Here is an 8124-nt window from a genome sequence, read left to right on the forward strand (position 1 = left end):
TCATCTTTGATAAAGGAGCCAAACACCCTCCCTGGAGGAAAGATAGCCTCTTTAATAAATGGTGCTGGAAAAATTGGGTTTCATCTTGCCAAAGATTAAAACTAGACCTATATCTCTCATCATGCACTAAACTAAAATCAAAATGGATTAAAGATCTAAATATTAAAATAGAACCACTGTACCAGCTGGAACAGAGGTTAGGTAGAACTCTTGAAGACATCTGTGTAGGAAAAGATTTTATGAACAAAACCTCAGTGGTCCATGAACTAGCACAAATAATCAACAAGTGGGATCTCTTCTTATTAAAAGGCTTCTGCACAGCAAGAGAAACCACCAGCAGTGTGAAGAGACAACCCACAATGTGGGAAAAAATCTTCACCTGGTTTTCCACAGACGAACGTCTACTATCTCAAATCTATGAAGAACTTAAAAAGATCAGACCTCCCAAATTTAAAGACCCAATCCAAAAATGGGCATCTGAAATGAACAGACGTTTCTCAGGCAAGGAAGTAGAAATAGCAAATAAATACATGAAAAAATGTTCAACATCACCAGTCATTCAAGAGCTGCAAATGAAAACAATGCTGAGATTCCACCTCACTCCAGAAAGAATGGCTGCTATCATGAAATCAACCAAGAACAAATGCTGGTGGGGCAGTGGGGAAAGAGAAACCCTGCTCCACTGCTGGTGGGAGTGTAGACTGGCCCAACCACTGTGGAAATCAGTATGGAGATACCTCAAAGAACTAGGACTGGAAGTCCCATTTGACCCAGCTATTCCACTGCTGGGGATCTTCCCCAAAGAATTAAAAGAATCATACCACAGTGATATATGTGCACCCATGTTCATGGCAGCACAGTTTGTGATAGCTAAAACTTGGAAACAGCCCAAATGCCCATCATCTGGAGACTGGATAAAGAAAATGTAGTTGTTTTATAAAATGGAGTACTAATCAGCCATTAAAAAATGAGAAATTAAAGACATTTATAGCTAAGTGGATGCACATTGAGGCAATACTCTTAAGTGAAATAAATAGGACACACATGTATAAATAACAAATAGTTTCTCTGGTATGAGAAACTGAAAATGTAAATAAGGACTAAAATGTATAATAGGTCATGTGAAATAGGAGGAAAAAGGGCAAAGGGGAAGGAAGTGGGAGGGCTAGGGGAAAGGAAAGAAAGGAATGGAATTAATATGAGAAAATGGAAAAACAGGAACAAAACCTTTTTAAATAGGGAGGAATGGAGGGGTTGAAGGGAGGGCTGGGCAAGGGTGAAAAATAAGAACCAAGAGCGATTATGTAAAGGTGCAACTTTCCAATGATGAATGTCATTATATTGTATACCTAAAATGTACCAATGATTAGAATGAATAATCGATAATGCAAAATGGGAAGAAAAGGTCCAAAGGGGTAGGGGTAATGGGAGGGGCAGGGGAAAGGAAAGAAGGGAAAGGAAAAATGCTGAGAAATGGACAAAATGGAAATAAAGTCTTTGTAAATAGGGAAGGGTGGAGTGGGTGACGAGAGGGCTAGGAATGGGGAAAAAATAAGAACCAAGATGCATCATGTAAAGATACAAGTTCCCAGTGAGAAATGTAATTGTGTTGTATACCTAAAATGTACCAAGAAAAATTTAAGAAAAAAAAAAAAAGAACCAAGATACATCATGTACCGGTATAAATGCCCAATAATAAATGTAAACATACTGTATACCTAAAATGTACCAATAAAAGAATTTAAGAAAAAAAATTTGACAAGACTTTAACTCAAGGAAACAAAGTGAAACATCAAATAGCTAGAATCATATATGAAACAAGTGACATTTTCACCATCCAACAGAAATAAAAAGTTTATAAAAGTTACTGTGAACAATTGTATGCCAAAATGTTAGATAATTTGGATAAAAACTGTAAAATGTTAGTTGCAGTTACAACCCACTCAGAAAGAAATAGATAGTTCAGTTGAATTATAACAAATAACCAATCTGAATTCATAAGAGTAAAAATTAATGTAAAAAGGAAAAGCTCAAAAGGCTTCACTGCTAAAGTATATAAAATATGTAAAGGAGATTAAATACAAATTCTTCTTTAGACCCTCCAAGAAATAAGAGGAAATTAACACATTTCAAGTCATCTTAGGACCCCATTTATCGCAATACGAGAACCATACAAAAAAGATGACAAAAAAGAAACTATAAGAAAGTATATTTTATGAAAAAAGTAGAAGGAAATCATCAAGAAAATACCAGCAAATTTAATCTAGAGACATATAAGCAAGATTATACACGTGATTAAATTGGATATCTCCTAGGAATGCAAAATTAACATTTGAAAATCAGTAAACATTTTTAAAGTGTGGTTAAAAATTACAATGAAAGTGAAAAATTTTTTAAAATTTTATTGCAGTAAATGACATGTTGCCATTAATCCTCCTAAAAAATATCATCCTTCTTCCCTTCAAACCCACTTAAATCATCATTTTTGCCTCTTGCTGAAGCAATTCTGGAAGTCCTTTTGTGTGTCTGTCTTTAGTTGCACTATTGTTTCTGCCTTGATGTCCTGAATCCATTCAAAGCATTTACCTTTCATTGTTATTTTGACTTTGAGCAAGAGTCAAATGTTGCTTGGTGCCAGATCCAGCCAATAAGGTAGATGAAGAAAAATCACAATGTTTTGAGGACCCTGCTTTTCTTTTGGGTGCCACATGATAGCAATATTCACTTAAGTTTTTATCACACCTCATAAAGACAAGCAAGCAAGATTTCCAGAACTGTTTAAGAAAGTGACAAGAATCAGGATAAGTGTGCTCAAAGTGAGAAGGGAGTATTCTGAGGAAGATTAATGACAATGTGTCTTTTAGCATAATATTTCATTTTAACATCCACTGAATATTTTCATTGCCCTGTACACCATATATGTATATATAATAAAAATTATATGGTCATTTCAATGAAGATAGAAAAAGCATTTGATAAAATGTAACACCTAATCATGATAAAAACATTCAGTAATTACTAGAAAGGCTTACTGAACCCGAGCAAAGGCATCTATAAAGACTTATAGCTGACTTCATACCACATAGCCAAAGATGGGATCAGTTCCTCCAAATATCAAGAGCAAGGCAAGGATGTTTTCTGTTGCCACTGCTATCCAATATCGCACTAAAAAGAACCAGGTCAATTAACAGAAGGAGGAAATAAAAGGTACCCAGATTGCAAAGGTATAGGTAAAACTTTCTATATTTCAAGATAACACAATTTAAAAAATATTTTTATTTTTAAAAATTTATTTTATAGGTACATTTTTGGTATATAATATAATGACATTCATCATTGGAAATTTGCACCTTTGCATAATCTCTCGTGGTTCTTACTTTTTTCCAGATTCCATCATCCTCCCTTCAATGCCTCCATTCCTCCCCATCTACAAAGACTTCATTTCCATTTCTTCATTTTCTCATATTAATTCCATTCCCTTCTTTCCTTTCCCCCACCCCTCCCATTTCTGCCTCCCCTTTGCATCTTTCCTTCCAATTTCACATTATCTATACATCATTGGTCATTCGAGAGATGCAAATGAATACAGCACTGAGATTCCACCTCATCCCAGAAAGAATGGTTGCTGTCATGAAATCAACCAGTAATAAATGCTGGCAGGGATATGGGGAAAGAGGAACACTGCTTCACTGCTGGTGGGAGTTTAGACTGGTGTAACCACTGTGGAAATCAATATGAAGATACCTCATAGAACTAGGACTGGAAATCCCATTTGACCCTGCTATTCCTCTGCTGGGTATCTTCCCTAAAGAATTAGAAGAATCATACCACAGTGATATATGTGCACCCATGTTTATAGCAGCACAATTCATGATAGCTGAAACTTGGAAGCAACCCAATTGCCCATCAACTAGAGACTGAATGAAGAAAATATGGTATTTTTTATAAAATCAAATGTTACTCAGCCATAAAACATGAGAAACTGGGGACATTTATAGCTAAATGGATGCACAATGAGGTGATAATCCTAAGTGAAATAAATAGGACGCACGTGTAATTACTGAAGAGTTTCTCTAGTGTGAGAAACTGAAAGTGTAAATAAGAACTAAAAGATATAATGGATAATGTGAAACAGGAAAAAGACATACAAAGGAGAGGGGGAATTTGGAGGGGAAAAGAAGGGAAAGGAATTAATATGAGAAAAAGAAAAACTGGAAACAAAGTCTTTGTAGAAAGGGAGGTGTAGAGGGTTTGAAGGGATGTAAGGGAAATGGGGAAATTATAAGAACCCAGATGAATTATATAAGGTGCAAATTTTCCAATGATGAATGTCATTATATTGTATACCTTAAATGTACCTATAAAATTAATTAGAAATACAAAGTGGCATTTATATACAATAGAGTACTACTCTGCAATAAAGAAGGATAAACTTGAGGCATTTGTAGATAAGGGGATGCACATCAAGTTATTATGTTAAGTGAAATAAATTGGACATGTGAGTTTAAATATCACATGGTTAGGGAAGGGTGGAGGGGGTGAAGGGTGCACAGGTAATGGGGAAAAAAATAAGAACTAAGATACATCATGTACAGGAACAAGCACCCAATGATAAATGTAAATGAATTGTGTACCTTAAATGTACCAATAAAAGAACTAAAAAACATAAATATCACATGGTTTCCATTGCATAAAAAATCCAAACTATAAATATAGTGTGTTATTTAAAATTTAGCCTTTACATGTCGGCCCTCCTCATATTTTTCAAGGCACTTATTAATAAATTGTTTTACACTTATCACTTTACATCTATCACATAATACTCCATAAGACAAACAGATATTGAATGAGTAAGTTAATATTACTATTTGTGTTATAGTACACTATTTTTTAACCTGAAATATCAAAGTTAAACTTAGAACTAATACTTCCCTGTCTATAATAAATATAATAATTGATTATGTGCTTAATAATTTATAAAATAAAAGTGCATCAATTCTTACATAAGAATTTTGAGAAGGTCACTTGAGAATTGACAGAATCCTTGAAGATGAGTTGAATTTGTGGGAAATACATGACTCAGTGTTCACTGAAGAATATGGTAATGGTCCCTGGTGTATTTGAATTCACATTTGAATCTCTAGAATCTTCAGAGATGTATACCCAAAGGTAAACAATGGAAAAGTTAACATAGCTGCTGTGTAATAATAAAAGCAGTGCATTTCTTATGGTAAGATGACTGGATTCTTATTTTAAGAGATAAGATTTTGGCTTTCATGTATGAATCTGGTTTCTTGATTTCCCTTTACCATTTGAGAAGACTTTATTTTTTGAAGTTGGATCTGTATTCACAAGCTGCAACTTGGAAATCAGACAGATATAATCAGGCAGTCAGCAGGTAATAACTTTAGCTAAATTAACTTGTTTCCACAACTAGGTTACTGGGCATAAACAGACATAGATCCATTTACAAATGTTCTACATTTATCCACCCATAACAACAGAAGCCCGCATAGTAACAGTGTCTAAACTTACCATGTATCCACAATTCCAATAAATTCACTAGCTTTGAGGGCTTGCTGTCAGTAAATATCGTGTAAAAAGATCAGCTGATATCAGTGGTCCAAATGCTCTAGAGGAATGCCTCTAGAATGCCTCTAGCATCGGAGGCACTAGAAACTTTGCACAAAAGAGTATATGTAAAGCCAAAAGTCTTGTGAGATGAAAGTGAACCTTGTCCCTAGCTAGGGGAATCTTGGTAAATGGATTAACGTTTCAGCCTGAAACTTTATGCAACTGTGTGATATATTGAAAGCAATTTTATCTTATTCCATAAGAAAACATTGTTACTTTAAGAAATGACTTGTTGTGTTTGAATAAACATACTTCATGTTTAATTTTGTTATGAATATTCATATAATTATTTTGTTATGAATATTTGTATAATATTTGTTATGAATATTCATATAATATTTGAATTGATATTTCAAGCTACTTGGTAAAGCAATATTTTAATCGAGAACATTAAAATATTGAATAAATTTACAACAATTAACTTTGTTCCTAACCTTACTTTTAAATTTATTTGTGGTTCATCACTGTTCTAACGGTAAACTTGTATTTCTCCTTTTTAAAAAACTGTTATTTAACTGTGATATTGTAAACCATGTAATTAATTAGGCACTGACTTTTATGTAATAGCTGTCAGAAAACTGAAACTGACAGCTGTTATCTGTTATCTCCCTATTCATAAGTGTATTCAACTTCACTGTAACCTTTATTTAATTTAATTTAGAGAATAGTAACTAAAGGAATGAAATGAATTAAACCAGACTAGATACATATTCATTACTTCCTATGCAATCTTAGGAAAGTTATCTACCATTTTCAAACTGTTTCCTCATCAATTAATTAGGAATAATAAAGAACTTAATGCTATTTAATAAAAAATAAAGTGAAAGAATATGTATAGAATGTTTAATTCTGTGCTTATAATTTAGTAACTACTCCATAACTATTAGCTATTATGTGAGTGACTATTCATTTTTCAATCATACAATACCATGGCTATAACTTTTATTTCATTCTGTTATTGTTACAGTTCTTTCTTGTTATGCTCATGTCTCACATTTAAAAATCTTCAGCATTAAAAGCACTTTGGCACACTTAATATAAAGATCCACACTGTGAGCTGGGAGTGGTCGTGTACACCTGTAATCCCAGCAATGAAGGAGGCTGAGCCTGAAGGATAGCAAGTTCAGTCCCCATCTCAGCTGTTTAGCAACTTAGCAAGACTCTGTCTCAAAAATTAAAAAAAAAAAAAGATTGGGCATAGATTAATGTAAAAACACCCTGAATTTGATATGGAAAAAAGTTATGCATGATGATTCTACTAAAACCAAAAATTTTAAAGTATAGAAGCGCTCATTACAAACAAATGTATAGACTTTGGGAAGTGGAACATAAAATGCAACTCTTGGTACAAATTTAGCATGAATGATACATTTCTTCAGAATAATCTCCCTGTATATATTTAGGAAAATGAAGCCATCATACTTGCAAAGTTTTTCATGTAATGTTTGCATCACAAGTTTGTTTTGGCAGCAGATACTTTGTCTCATGGATTCACTGACGGATGGGAACTGCACTGCAGTGACAGAATTCATTTTATTGGGCTTGACAGATGATCCCGTCCTTCAAGTCATCCTCTTCATGATCATCCTATGCATCTACCTGGTGACCATATCTGGTAATCTCAGCACAATCATTCTCATCAGAGTCTCCTCTCAGCTCCACCATCCCATGTACCTTTTTCTGAGCCATTTGGCTTTTGCTGACATAGGCTATTCATCATCTGTCACACCTAATATGCTTGTAAACTTCCTGGTGGAGACAAACACAATCTCCCACCTTGGATGTGGCATCCAGCTTGGCTCAGCTGTGTTCTTTGGGACATCTGAGTGCTTCCTTCTGGCTGCCATGGCATATGATCGCTTTGTGGCTATCTGCAAACCACTGCTTTACTCAACCAAAATGTCCACACAAGTCTGTGTCTGGTTGCTTGTAGTGACTTACATAGGTGGTTTTATTGATGGTTCCTCTTTTACTCTTTGCTTCTATTCTTTATTCTTCTGTGGACCAAATGCTGTCAATCACTTTTTCTGTGATTTTGCTCCTTTACTTGAGCTCTCCTCTTCTGATGTCAGTGTCCCTGCAGTTGCTCTCTCATTTTCAGCTGGCTCCATCATCGTGGTCACACTGTTTGTCACAATCATTTCCTACATCTACATCCTCATCACCATCCTGAAGATGCGCTCCACTGAGGGACGTCACAAAGCCTTCTCCACCTGCACCTCCCACCTCACTGCAGTCACTCTGTTCTATGGGACCATTATCTTCATTTATGTGATGCCCAAGTCCAGCTACTCCACTGACCAGAACAAGGTGGTGTCTGTGTTCTACATGGTGGTGATCCCCATGCTGAACCCCCTCATCTACAGTCTCAGAAACAAGGAGATTAAAGAGGCTTTGAAGAGAGAGCTTGGTAGGAAAATATTTTCTTCGTGACTTTCTTCTATCTGTTATTTTGTAGGGCTTGATATAGTAATAATATCCCATACATAG

General features: G+C 34.9%; 1 pseudogene; it reads left to right on the top strand.

The window, feature by feature from the left end:
• Positions 1-7119: 7119 nt before the first annotated feature.
• LOC147828008 (olfactory receptor 5P76-like) lies at positions 7120-8124 on the top strand (annotated as a pseudogene).

Source organism: Heterocephalus glaber, unplaced genomic scaffold, assembly GCF_053883595.1.
Source record: "Heterocephalus glaber isolate CG9 unplaced genomic scaffold, H.glaber_assembly_v1.0 deba00001428, whole genome shotgun sequence".
NCBI classification, from domain to species: Eukaryota; Metazoa; Chordata; class Mammalia; order Rodentia; family Bathyergidae; genus Heterocephalus; species Heterocephalus glaber.